We start from the raw sequence: 14,393 nt of genomic DNA, 5'->3' as shown, positions 1-14,393 counted from the left end.
GCCCTAGGTCTTCGTGAGCAAGCAAGTTGGATGCACACCCACTTAGTTTCTTTTGTTGAGCTTTCATATATTTATAGCTCTAGTGCATCCGTTGCATGGCAATCCCTACTCCTTGCATTAGCATCAATCGGTGGACATCTCCATAGCTCATTGATTAGCCTCGTTGATGTGAGACTTTCTCCCTTTTTGTCTTCTCCACATAACCCCCATCATCATATTCTATTCCACCCATAGTGCTATGTCCATGGCTCACGCTCATGTATTGCGTGAAGGTTGAAAAAGTTTGAGATTACTAAAGTATGAAACAATTGCTTGGCTTGTCATCGGGGTTGTGCATGATGAGAGCATTCTTGTGTGACGAAAATGGAGCATGACTAAACTATATGATTTTGTAGGGATGAGCTTTCTTTGGCCATTTTATTTTGTGAGGACATAATTGCTTAGTTAGTATGCTTGAAGTATTATTATTTTTGTGTCAATATTGAACTTTTATCTTGAATCTTTCAGATCTGAATATTCATACCACAATTAAGAAGAATTACATTGAAATTATGCCAAGTAGCATTCCACATCAAAAATTTTGTTTTTATCATTTACCTACTCGAGGACGAGCAGGAATTAAGCTTGGGGATGCTTGATACGTCTCCAAAGTATCTATAATTTTTGATTGCTCCATGCTATATTATCTTCTGTTTTGGACATTATTGGGCTTTATTATACACTTATATATTATTTTTGGGACTAACCTATTAACTGGAGGCCCAGCCCAGAATTGCTATTTTTTGCCTATTTCAAAGTTTCGCAGAAAAAGAATATCAAACGAAGTCCAAACGGAATGAAACCTTCGGGAACGTGATTTTCAGAACGAACGTGATCCAGAGGACTTGGACCCTACGTCAAGAAAGCTACCAGGAAGCCACGAGGTAGGGGGGCGCGCCTACCCCCCTGGGCGCGCCCTCCACCCTCGTGGGCCCCACGTTGCTCCACCGACGTACTCCTTCCTCCTATATATACCTACGTACCCCCAAACTACCAGATACGGAGCAAAAAACCTAATTCCACCGCCGCAACCTTCTGTACCCGTGGGATCCCATCTTGGGGCCTGTTCCGGAGCTCCGCCGGAGGGGGCATCGATCACGGAGGGCTTCTACATCAACACCATAGCCTCTCCGATGAAGTGTGAGTAGTTTACCTCAGACCTTCGGGTCCATAGTTATTAGCTAGATGGCTTCCTCTCTCTTTTTGGATCTCAATACAATGTTCTCCCCCTCTCTTGTGGAGATCTATTCGATGTAATCTTCTTTTGCGGTGTGTTTGTTGAGACCGATGAATTGTGGGTTTATGATCAAGTTTATCTATGAACAATATTTGAATCTTCTGAATTCTTTTATGTATGATTGGTTATCTTTGCAAGTCTCTTCGAATTATCAGTTTGGTTTGGCCTACTAGATTGATCTTTCTTGCAATGGGAGAAGTGATTAGCTTTGGGTTCAATCTTGCGGTGTCCTTTCCCAGTGACAGTAGGGGCAGCAAGGCACGTATTGTATTGTTGCCATCGAGGATAACAAGATGGGGTTTATATCATATTGCATGAGTTTATCCCTCTACATCATGTCATCTTGCTTAAAGCGTTACTCTGTTCTTATGAACTTAATACTCTAGATGCATGCTGGATAGCGGTCGATGTGTGGAGTAATAGTAGTAGATGCAGGCAGGAGTCGGTCTACTTGTCTCGGACGTGATGCCTATATACATGATCATACCTAGATATTCTCATAACTATGCTCAATTCTGTCAATTGCTCAACAATAATTTGTGCACCCACCGTAAATACTTATGCTCTTGAGAGAAGCCACTAGTGAAACCTATGGCCCCCGGGTATATTTTCCATCATATTAATCTCCCGACAACAAGCTATTTCTGGCACCATTTTTATTTTACTTTCTTTACTTTGCATCTTTATCATAAAAATACCAAAAATATTATCTTATCATATCTATCTGATCTGACTCTCGTAAGTGACCGTGTAGGGATTGACAACCCCTTATCACGTTGGTTGCGAGGATTTATTTGTTTGTGTAGGTGCGAGGGACTCGTGTGTAGCCTCCTACTGGATTGATACCTTGGTTCTCAAAAACGGAGGGAAATACTTATGCTACTTTGCTGCATCACCCTTCCCTGTTCAAGGGAAAACCAACGCAGTGCTCAAGAGGTAGCTGTCCTCACGAGGCCTGTCGCGCCACTCCTGGCGCGGGCCACGGTCGTCCCAGCGTCCGCCTCCACGTCCTCCTCCACGGCCGTAGCCCCGGTCGCTGCGCTCGGGGCGTCGACCGAAGCATCCTTCTCGTATGGCTCTGAGCTCTTGACAGTCGCTGGTGTTGTGGAAGGCGCAGAACGGTCGGCTGTTCTTGGATGACTCGGGCTGATCTCTGCCCCGCTTGGTGTCGGGCTCCGCTGCTAGCACTACTGCTTCCTTGCGCTTCACGTCCTTGGCCTTGGCCTTCTTCTCCTCCGCTCCTGCAGCTGGCAGCTCGAGGAGGGAGAGGCGGACCTCCTCGGCTCTTGCGCACTTGGTCGCCAGGTTGAACAGCTCCTGAGATGTGCACAACTCCTCGTGGATAGCGAGCTCTTCCTTCATCTTGACGTCATGGACGCCGTCTGAGAACGCGGAGATGATGGCCTCATCCGTGACCTTGGGGTTCTTGAGGCGGGTGTTGTTGAAGTGCTGGATGTACTTCTGGAGGGTCTCTCCTGGTTGTTGCTTGATGCGGCGCAGGTCACCCGCGGCCGGAGGGTGGTCGCGAGTGCCCTAGAAGTTGGCGACGAAGCGGTCACGCATCTCGTCCCAGGAGGAGATCGAGCCGTGCTGCAGGTTCAGGAGCCAGGAGCGGGCTCCATCCTTGAGAGCCATGGGAAACCAGTTCGCCGTTGGCTGCTTCGATGCTCAGCTCGTAGAGCTGCAGGAACTCCGCGGGGTCGGCGGTGCCGTCGTAGCGAGGAGGCAGATCCGGCTTGAACTTGCCTGGCCAGGCGAAGCTGCGCAACTCGGGGGTGAAGGCGCGGCAGCCGGCCGTGGTTGTCGGGGCCCGCTTCGGAGGTGGAGCTTCGTCTTGATGAGGTCCGTGCGGCGGTCTTAACGAGGCGGCGCGGGACGCCCGCGGGTGCAGATTCTCGCGGTCGTGGGATTTCTTGGCAGCTTCTCTCTTCGCGCGCGGGCACCGGGCGTGGCGGATCACGCCGTGGGGCCGCGCGCCTTGGTGCCAAGGCACCGTCTTGGGGCAGAGGTGGTGGAGGCGCGCCATGGGCCTCGTCGCCCGTGGCTAGCTGAGGGTGAGGTATTGAGAGGGACGGCGCCGGAGAGCCCCCTGCGGCGCGGACGAGCTCGGCGACGCGGTCGAGCCACTCCTCATAGAGGTCGTTGACTGGGCGGTAGCGCAGGAGTCCGTTTGCGGCGAGGAGTGCGGCCCGCGCCTCCATGGGAGCGCGGCGTGCGTGAGACGAAGAACCGGCCGGGGTCAGCGATGGAGTGGCGGTGCGGCCGTCCTGCCGTACCGAAGGCTGCAGCGAGGACGCCTGCTGCTCGTTCCCCGCCGGGCCGGTGGCAGCGTTGGCGGCGGGAGACGGAGAACGACGAGGTGGCCCGCCGACGGGAGCCGTCTGAGCAACGCGGGCTGTGAGGGCAGCCCGACGCTCAGCTCGAGCACGGCGAGCGTCCGCCATGGAGACGACGGAGCGACGAACTGATGGAAGGGAAGCTACGGCGCACCCCTACCTGGCGCGCCAAATGTCGGATGTGGGGTTCTGGCAAACCCTTAAGGTTCGAACACTGGGGTGCGCGCGAAGTCTTTCCCTCCTACCGATCCATGCCCTAGCTCGCTAAGATCTCGCGGACGAACTCGCAACACTGAAAGACACAAGATTTATACTGGTTCGGGCCACCGTTGTGGTGTAATACCCTACTCCAGTGTGGTGGTGGTGGATTGCCTCTTGGGCCGATGATGAACAGTACAGAGGGAAGAACAGCCTCCTGAGGTTGAGGTGTTCTTGTGCTTGGTGAACTTGGCGGGTGAGAGCTGGATGAATTACTCCATCCCCCTCCTGTGGTGGCTAGCTCTACTTATATAGGCCCTGGTCCTCTCCCCAAATATTGAGCGGGAAGGGAGCCAACAACGGCGGGAAAATTTGAAGGGGGACAACTAGTACAAGCTATCCTGACAAAAGTGGTCTTCGCCTGCAAAAGGCTCTCCTGGTGACGCCGTCTTGGGCTCCATGATGACCTCCGTCTTGCCGTCCTTCTGGTCTTGGTCTCGTTGCACCGATATGGCAACCTTTGCCTGATGCCTCGATACTCTTCGCCTGCGCTAGCCTCCTTAGCACCAAAGAGGAAACAAGGATGCTGCACGAGCTGGCGCCCGCCTGGCGCCGATCGTCATGGCTCACGTCACGAGAGCCTCGTGAGTTTCCCCGCCTTGATATCTCCACTCCTCGTGAGCCTGCCTGACTTGGCCACTCCTGAGGAGGTCTTGCGTCGTCTGCCTCGCGAGGCTTGGCCCCTCGCGAGGGTCTTGGATGCCTTGTTGATGAAGATGGGCCGCAGGCAGGCAAGTCTAGGGACCCCCGTCCCAGAATGCCGACAAAATCCAACATGCTTCATGCATCACTATGGAACATTTATTCATATAGGATTCAATGCACCTGATGCTCCATAGGAATTTGTCAATTAATGCCAACACCTAGAGCAAACATATCTTCATATAGATGGACTTTATCCTTGATTCCATCTAATATCCTTGACGCACCATTTCTGGACAATCCCTTCAAATATATCTCAATGAAAACATTAGTCCATAGTGATTGTCATTAATTACCAAAACCACACTTAGGGGCTACATGCCCTTTCAAAGGGGATGAGGTGTTGCTTAATGATCTATTTGCTCAAGTGCTTAGTGGTATTGCTCCAAAATCCTCAGCCACTTTCTCTACCCAAATATGTCCAAACCCTAATTTCCAACTCGGCCACACCGATATTTTCTACCCGGAACCACCGAGTTCATCTGGACTTAGCCACTGTCAAAACCCTAACAATTCGGTTCAATCGATATGGATGTCGGTCCCACTGAGATGGCCTTGCCAGCTCTCTGTTGCTTGTTGCAATCATTTTGGTCCCACTGAGATGTTGCAAGTGGTCTCACCAAGATGGCTTGACTGATTCTCTGTTGCCTTGTTGCTTCATTTCGGTCCCACCATGATGCAATCGGCGCCATCGAGATGAGGTTTGCCCTAAGCCCTAGCACATCGGTCCCACCGAATTGTTCCTGTCGGTCCCATCGAGATTCCTAACATTCATACTTTTACACAGATCGGTGCCACTGAGTTTTCTGATTGGTGCCACCGAGATGGGTCAAAAGTGTGTAATGGTTGGATTTTGTGTGGATGCTATATATACCCCTCCACCCCTTCTTCCTCATTGAGGAGAGCCATCAGAACGTGCCTACACTTCCACCATTCATTTTCTGAGAGAGAACCACCTACTCATGTGTTGAGAGCAAGAGTTTCCATCCTACCATTTCAACCTTGATTTCTAGCCTCCCCCAAGTTGCTTTTCACTCAAATCCTTCTTCCACCATGGCCAAATCTATGAGAGAGAGTTGAGTGTTGGGGAGACTATCATTTGAAGCACAAGAGCAAGGAGTTCATCATCAACACACTGTCTATTACCTTTTGGAGAGTGGTGTCTCCTAGATTGGTTAGGTGTCACTTGGGAGCCTCCGACATGATGTGGAGTTGAACCAAGAAGTTTGTAAGGGCAAGGAGATCGCCTACTTCGTGAAGATGTACATGAGTGAGGCAAGTCCTTCGTGGGTGATAGCCATGGTGGCATAGACAAGGTTGCTTCTTCGTGGACCCTTCGTGGGTGCAGCCCTCCATGGACTCGCGCAGCTGTTACCCTTCGTGGATTGCAGTCTCCATCAATGTGGATGTAAAATAGCACACCTATTTGAACCACGCCAAAAATCCATGTCTCCATTGTGTTTGCCTTCTCCAAACCGTTCCCTTTGCCTTCATACATAATGTTTTACATTCTGCTGCTATACTCTTAGAATTGCATGTGTAGGTTGATTGCTTGAATTTTCATAATTGCTAAAAATCTGCCCACAACTAAAACTGGGAAAAGGAAATATTTTTATTTTGTCAAGTAGTCTAATCCCCCCTCTGGACATACTTTCAATCCTACAAGTGGTATCAGAGTTTGATTTTCATAAGCCTTGATTTCCATTGCTTTGGTGATCATATCCTTGGTTTCACAACCTAGGAGAGTATGGAGTCTAGTGAGGGTAACTATCACCGTAGAGGTCCTTAGCTTGGTGGTACAAGTTTTGCTAGTTGGGAGCATAAGATGAAAATGCATATTCTTGGTCATAACCCCACCATTTGGGTTGTTGTTCGTATTGGCTTGCAAGATGAATTCTTTGAGGATGTAAGAGAACCGGATCATGAAGCGACCGCGGAAGAATTGAAGATGTTGCAATACAATGCTCAAGCTTATGATACTCTCTCCAATGGATTGCGCCCCAAGGAATTCAACAAAATCAGCCGCCTTGAGAATGCAAAGGAAATTTGGGAGACTTCGGTTGATATGCATGAAGGTGATAACCCACAATTATAGGGCATCAATTGTAGCCTTTCTCGATAAGTAAGAGTGTCGAACCCAACAAGGAGCTAAAGGTAGAACAAATATTACCTCAAATTCTATCGACCATGGATACAACTCTACGCACGCTTACCATTCGCTTTACCTAGAACAAGTATGAAACTAGAAGTACTTTGTAGGTGTAAAGGGATAGGTTTGCAAGCTAATAAAGAACACGTAAATAAAAGTTAGGGGCTGTTTAGATGAAGAAACAACTAAGTCAGTTTTAGTAGAGAGCCTTTTGTCACAAGAAAGTTATTTGTCCCTAGGCAATCGATAACTAGACCGGTAATACTTATTGTAATTTTTATATGACGGAGAGGCATAAGATAACATACTTTGTCTACTTGGATCATATGCACTTATGATTGGAACTATAGCAAGTATCCGCAACTACTAAAGATCATTAAGGTAAAACCCAACCATAGCATTATAAGGTATCAAGTCATCTTTACTCCCATTCGCAAACAACCTACTTACTCAGGTTTGTGCTTCTATCACTCACGCCACCCACTATAAGCAAGTCATGAATATATTGCAAACCCTACAACGGGGATCCCTCACGCTTGCGCGACACGGAGAGCACCATAGGACAACACCAATAATAAAACATACAACTCAAACCAATCACGATCATCAATCAACCCATAGGATAAAACGGATCCACACAAACATCATAGGATAGCCATACATCTTTGGGAAATAATATATAGCGGTGAGCACCATGTTTAAGTAGAGATTACAACGGGGAGAAGAGGTGTTACACTGCTGCATAGAAGGGGAGAGAGTTGGTGATGACAGCGGCGAAGTTTTTGGTGTAGATCGCCATCACGATGATGGCCGCGACGGTGTTCCGGCGCCACCAGGAGAGAGGGGGAGACAACCCCCTCCTTCTTCTTCTTCCTTGACCCCCCCTAGATGGGAGGAGGTTTCCCCTCTGGTCCTTGGCCTCCATGGTGGCGGTGTTGGGAAACGTAGCATGCAATTTCAAAAAAATTCCTACGCTCATGAAAGATGTATCTAGGAGATGCATAGCAACCAGAGGGGGAGAGTGTGTCCACGTACCCTCATAGACCAAAAGCGGAAGCGTTTGACAACGCGGTTGATGTAGTCGAACTTCTTCTCATTCTGACCGATCAAGCACCGAACGTACGACACCTTTATACGTCTCCAACGTATCTATAATTCTTGATTGTTCCATGTTGTTTTATTATCAATCTTGGATGTTTTATAATCATTTTATATAATTTTTTGGTACTAACCTATTGACATAGTGCCAAGTGCCAGTTGCTGTTTTTCAATGTTTTTTACATCGCAGAAAATCAAAACCAGATGGAGTCCAAATGCAACGAAAGTTCACTACGATTTTTTATGGACCAAATGGAAGAAGTTGGGCCCTGCTTGCACCTGGGGGGAGTCCCGAGGAGGGGGCATCCCACCAGGCACGCCCTGGCGGGTTGTGCCCACCTCGGGTGCCCCCGGACCGCCTCTTTGCTCTATAAATACCCCAATATTCCAGAAACCCTAGGGGAGTCGATGAAATATTCATCTAGCCGCCGCAGAGTCCAGAACCACTAGATACAATATAGACACCATCTCGGATGGGGTTCACCACATCTATTGGATTATGGGTTCCGGCAAACCCTTGAGGTTCGAACACTGGTGTGTGCACGAAGATCTCTCTCTCCCTAGCTCGCTCTCGCAACGATCTCAAGGCCTAGCTCGACGAACCCAAAGAACAAGAGACACGAGGGTTTATACTGGTTCGGGCCACCGTTGCGGTGTAATACCCTACTCCAGTGTGGTGTGGTGGATTGCCTCGTAGGCTGAGGATGAACAATACAAGGTAAGAATAGCCTCCTAAGGAGAGGTGTTCTAAAGCTCGGTGAGCTGGTGAGTTGGCCTTGGTGGAATGAGTCCAATCCAAGATCAAGTGTCCCTGACTACGGTGGTGTCTAGTCCTATTTATAGAGGCCTTGGTCCTCTTCCCAAATGTTAGGCGGGAAGGGATCCCACAATGGCCAAGTTTGAAGGGAGACAACTAGTACAAGCTATTCTGACAAAAGGTGGTCTTCGCCTACCAAAGGCTCTGGTGGTGACGCCGCCGTGGGCTCCGCGGTGACCTCCGTCCTGCCGTCCTGCTGGTCTTGGTCTCGTTGCACCAATATGGAAACCTTTGCCTGATGCCTCGGGACTCCTCGCCTGCGCTTGCCCCATTAGCACCAAAGAGGCAACTGGTACTCCGCGCATGCTGGCGCCCGCCTGGCCTTGATCGTCATGGCTCACGTCACGCGCACCTCACGAGGTGCCCCTTGCATAGACATCTACGCACCTCACGAGCGAACCTAGTGAGGATGCCACCGAGGAGGTCTTGGTGTCGTCCGCCTCGCGAGGCTTGGCCCCTCGTGAGGGTCTTGAGTGGTTGCTGATGAAGATGGGCCGTACCAGACCATTGATGGAGCCACGTCTTGGGCCACAGGCAGGCAAGTCTAGGGACCCCCGTTCCCAGGACACAGACAGTAGCCCCCGGGCCCAAGGCGCGCTCGGACTTGGCTTCAAGGCGAAGCCAAAGGGCAAGTGCAGAGCGCCACGGGCCCCAACAGCCTGCGGCCTTGATTGACGCGTGGCGGTTGATGGGACGTGGGCGCCTCCACTTCCCCACGCAGCCTCGATTTCCGCCTGGCTAGGCAGCCACTATCGTCTACATAGCTCCACCTCCATTGTAGGCAATGCGCTCCGTAGCTCCCTCGTCTTCCCGAAGACAGCGGATCCCTTCCCACGGTCCGATCTGACACCAACTCTCCCCGCCGCCATGGAACCAAGCCGGAAGAAGAAGGGGAAGAAGGAGTCCCGTACCTCGGCCCCCATGCTGCCGGTCTTCGAGCCTGCCATCGAGCGGTCGGTGGTGCTTAACCAGGAAGATATGGACAAGGTGCACCCAGCGCTCGCCGCCTATTCCAATGAGTGGGGCGCGACGGTGGCTTGGCCTGCTTCCCGCGCTGCAATCGACAGGACGGCCACCGAGGTCCCCATCCATCTTCATGCCCTCTAGGCTGGTCTAATCCCTCCCTTCTCTGACTTCTTCAATGTGGTGCTCTCGCATTATCAGATCAATGCACTGCACCTCGATCCCCAATCCATCATCCTCTTTGCTGTCTTCGCCTTCGTCTGCGAAGCCATGGTGGGCATTGCTCCTTCCGTGGCCTTGCTTCGCCACTTCTTCTCGCTGCATCTGACAGATGCTCTCCAGCGCTCTGGGTGTGTATCCCTTCAGGCTGTTGCGGTGCCGGCCGGCTCGGGATCGATTTTGGGCTCTCGCCAGTCGTCGGGGATTTTCAGAAGCGGTGGGTGTTTGTGGATGTTGGCATGCGCAGCCCCCTGCTGCTGCCCTCGCAGACTCCGGTTGCCCCAAGCTTTGGCTGGGGGCACGCGAAGCTCACTGACCGGCGGCTCGCCCATGTCTGGCACCGGCTGGCCAGGCTGAAGGGCCTCGGGGTGACGGCGCCTATGGTGGTGAAGGAGTTCATCCGGTGTCTTATTGCTCCGCTTCAGCGCCACTCCCGGCCGATGTGGACCTTCTCCGGCTACGGGGACCGCATGAGGCTTCAGGTGCCAGCTCTTCTGTAACGCCCATGATGCGGCTATATCTCCCACGTGTCGAGGCACGACTTAGAGGCATAACCGCATTGTGGTATTGTCGCAAGAAGGGTTATCTTCACACAATCCCATGTAATGAACAAGAATGGGATAACGAGAGTTGGCTTACAATCGCCACTTCACACAATACATAAATATAATTCATACATCATCCAAAATCCACACATAGACCGACTATGGTCAAATCCAAATGAAAATAAGATAACCCCAAATGCTAGATCCCCGATCGTCCCAACTGGGCTCCACTACTAATCATCAGGAAAAGAAACATAGTAACGACCACGTTCCTCGTCGAACTCCCACTTGAGCTCTGTTGCGTCATCTGCACTGGCATCGTCGGCACCTGCAACTGTTTTGGTAGAATCTGTGAGTCACGAGGACTAATCAATCTCACACCCGCGAGATCAGGACTATTTAAGCTTATAGGAAAGGATGGTGTAATGAGGTGGAGCTGCAGCAGGCACTAAGCATATATGGTGGCTAATGTACGTAAATGAGAGCGAGAAGAGAAGCAACGCAACGGTCGCGAAGCTAAAAATGATCAAGAAGTGATCCTGAAACTACTTACGTTCATGCATAACCCGAAACCGTGTTCACTTCCCGGACTCCGCCGAGAAGAGACCATCATGGCTACACACACGGTTGATGTATTTTAATTAAGTCAAGTGTCAAGTTCTCTACAACCGGACATTAACAAATTCCCATCTGCCTCATGACCGCGGGCATGGCTTTCGAAAGATAATACCCTGCAGGGGTGTCCCAACTTAGCCCATCATAAGCTCTCACGGTCAACGAAGGATAAACCTTCTCCTGAGAAGACCCGATCAGTCTCGGAATCCCGGTTTACAAGACATTTCGACAATGGTAAAACAAGACCAGCAAAGCCGCCCGATGCGCCGACAAATCCCGATAGGAGCTGCACATATCTCGTTCTCAGGGCACACCGGATAAGTCAAGCGACGAGTAAAACCAGACCTCGAGTTTCCCCGAGGTGGCCCCGTAGGCTGCTCGGTTCGGACCAACACTCGAAGGAGCACTGGCCCGGGGGTGGGGGGGGGGGGTTAAATAAAGATGACGCTCGGGCTCGCGAAAACCCAAGGGAAAAAAGGCTTAGGTGGCAAATGGTAAAACCAAGGTTGGGCCTTGCTGGGGGAGTTTTATTCAAGGCGAACTGTCAAGGGGGTCCCATAAATCACCCAACCGCGTAAGGAACACAAACTCAAGGAACATAATACCGGTATGACGGAAACTAGGGCGGCAAGAGTGGAACAAAACACCAGGCATAAGGCCGAGCCTTCCAACCTTTACCAAATATATAGATGCATTAATTAAATAAGAGATATTGTGATATTCCAAAATATCCATGTTCCAACATGGAACCAACTTCAACTTCACCTGCAACTAGCAACGCTATAAGAAGGGCTGAGCAAAAGCGGTAACTTAGCCAAACAACGGTTTGCTAGGAAAGGATGGTTAGAGGCTTGGCATGGTAATATGGGAGGCATGATATAGCAAGTAGCAGGTAGCGCAGCATAGCAGAATAGAGCGAACAACTAGCAAAGCAAAGATAGAAATGATTTCGAGGGTATGGTCATCTTGCCTGCAAGGTTCTCAGAGTTGTCGAAAGCTTGATCCTCGTAAGCGTACTCAACAGGTTCCTCATTCACGAACTCGTCTCCCGGCTCTACCCAAAACAAGAACAAAAGCAACGGAACCACAATCAATCACGGGAAATGCACAAACAACATGATGCAAAACATGCATGATATGCGAGATGTGGTATGCGATGCATATGCGTGCTCCGGAAGAAAACGAATGAACAAGGCAGTAACTTGGCAAACCAAGCATGCCACTGGAACGATGAGATGATTTCGGTCGAAATCAATATAAAGATCACCGGAAACGGATGCACGGTTTGCAAATGGCAAGCAAAACAAGAATGACACGATTCTGCGATTAACAGCATGACAACACTTAGAATACAACAAGTAACTATGCTACAGCACCCCAACATAGCAACAAAGCATATGGCAGTAATATACAGGAGATGCTTGACAAAAGATGAACACTGAGCTACGGCTAGATCACACCACAACAGGTTCAAACAAGCATGGCAAAAGTGCAAAAGATATCAGGTTCACAGACTTGGTGAAAATACTGGACATGGCTGAAACAGCATCAGGTAGCAATGTTCAGAGCAAGCAAAACACATGCTACAGGAACTTAACATACCAAAATAAGGCACGGAATGAATTTACTAAATGCATAAAACAAAAGTCCCTTACTGGCCATGAGCCATAAAGGAACAGAAGATATGATGGCAACCATGTAAACATAGCAAGTTTCGTTAACAGGCTTCAGACTTAGCAGAAAACAGAGCATGGCAGAAACAGTATTATGAAGGAATCTTGGTGAGCTTGATTCACTCATCACAAAGCAATGCATGACAAAACAAGCATACCTACAGCAATATAGCATGTTTATGAAGTTATCCATGGCAATAGCAAGTTCATAGCATGTATGGATCAACTACAACAACCTTGGCAAAATTGAATATCATGTTAACAATCTGCCAGGAATATTTTATAGCAAAAGTAGAGCAAGATTAAGACATGCTATGGCACTCCATAATTACAAACAAGGGCATGGATGGATAAAGCACAACTATATCTACAAAACATCCTTACTGAACATATCCAAAAGAAGCATGGATCTCACTGTAGCCACATGGATACATGGCAACAAAATAACAGCAGAAACAGACTTGAGAGAAATACTGTCCCTGAAATCAGAAACATCACGAAGCCTAGTTTGCATGCTTGTGCTAGTCACCACATAGATCACACAAATACATGTCATACACCTCTATAAAGATAGCATGGCATAGATCAAAACACCTGTAGAGCTCATGCCCATAAGATGCACACATCAAATGCAACAAAAATAACAAATCCTCAAGTTCTGATAAGTAACAGCAGTTAACAGCTTATAGCACTCTTGCACCAGAGATTTGGTCATCAAGGTGGACTCAAATGAACATGGCATAGGAAAGGATGGTTAGAGGCTTGGCATGGTAATATGGGAGGCATGATATAGCAAGTAGCAGGTAGCGCAGCATAGCAGAATAGAGCGAACAACTAGCAAAGCAAAGATAGAAATGATTTCGAGGGTATGGTCATCTTGCCTGCAAGGTTCTTAGAGTTGTCGAAAACTTGATCCTCGTAAGCGTACTCAACAGGTTCCTCATTCACGAACTCGTCTCCCGGCACTACCCAAAACAAGAACAAAAGCAACGGAACCACAATCAATCATGGGAAATGCACAAACAACATGATGCAAAACATGCATGATATGCGAGATGTGGTATGCGATGCATATGCGTGCTCTAGAAGAAAACGAATGAAAAAGGAAGTAACTTGGCAAACCAAGCATGCCACTGGAACGATGAGATGATTTCGGTCGAAATCAATATAAAGATCACCGGAAACGGATGCACGGTTTGCAAATGGCAAGCAAAACAAGAATGACACGATTCTGCGATTAACAGCATGATAGCACTTAGAATACAACAAGTAAGTATACAACACGTAGGGAGAAGTGCTTAGCTTTGGGTTCAATCTTGCGTTGCTCGATCCCAGTGATAGTAGGGGAAACAACACGTATTGTATTGTTGCCATCGAGGATAAAAAGATGGGCTTTATATCATATTGCTTGAGTTTATCCCTCTACATCATGTCATCTTACCTAATGTGTTACTCTGTTCTTATGAACTTAATACTCTAGATGCATGCTAGATAGCGGTCGATGTGTGGAGTAATAGTAGTAGATGCAGGTAGGAGTCGGTCTACTTGTCACGGACGTGATGCCTATATACATGATCATGCCTAGATATTCTCATAACTATGCACTTTTCTATCAATTGCTCGACAGTAATTTGTTCACCCACCGTAATACTTATGCTATCTTGAGAGAAGCCACTAGTGAAACCTATGGCCCCCGGGTCTATTTTCCATCATATAAGTTTCCAATCTATTTTTACTTTGCA

This window comes from Aegilops tauschii, chromosome 2, assembly GCF_002575655.3.
Source record: "Aegilops tauschii subsp. strangulata cultivar AL8/78 chromosome 2, Aet v6.0, whole genome shotgun sequence".
Taxonomy (NCBI): Eukaryota; Viridiplantae; Streptophyta; class Magnoliopsida; order Poales; family Poaceae; genus Aegilops; species Aegilops tauschii.
Note: the sequence above shows the minus strand (reverse complement) of the source record.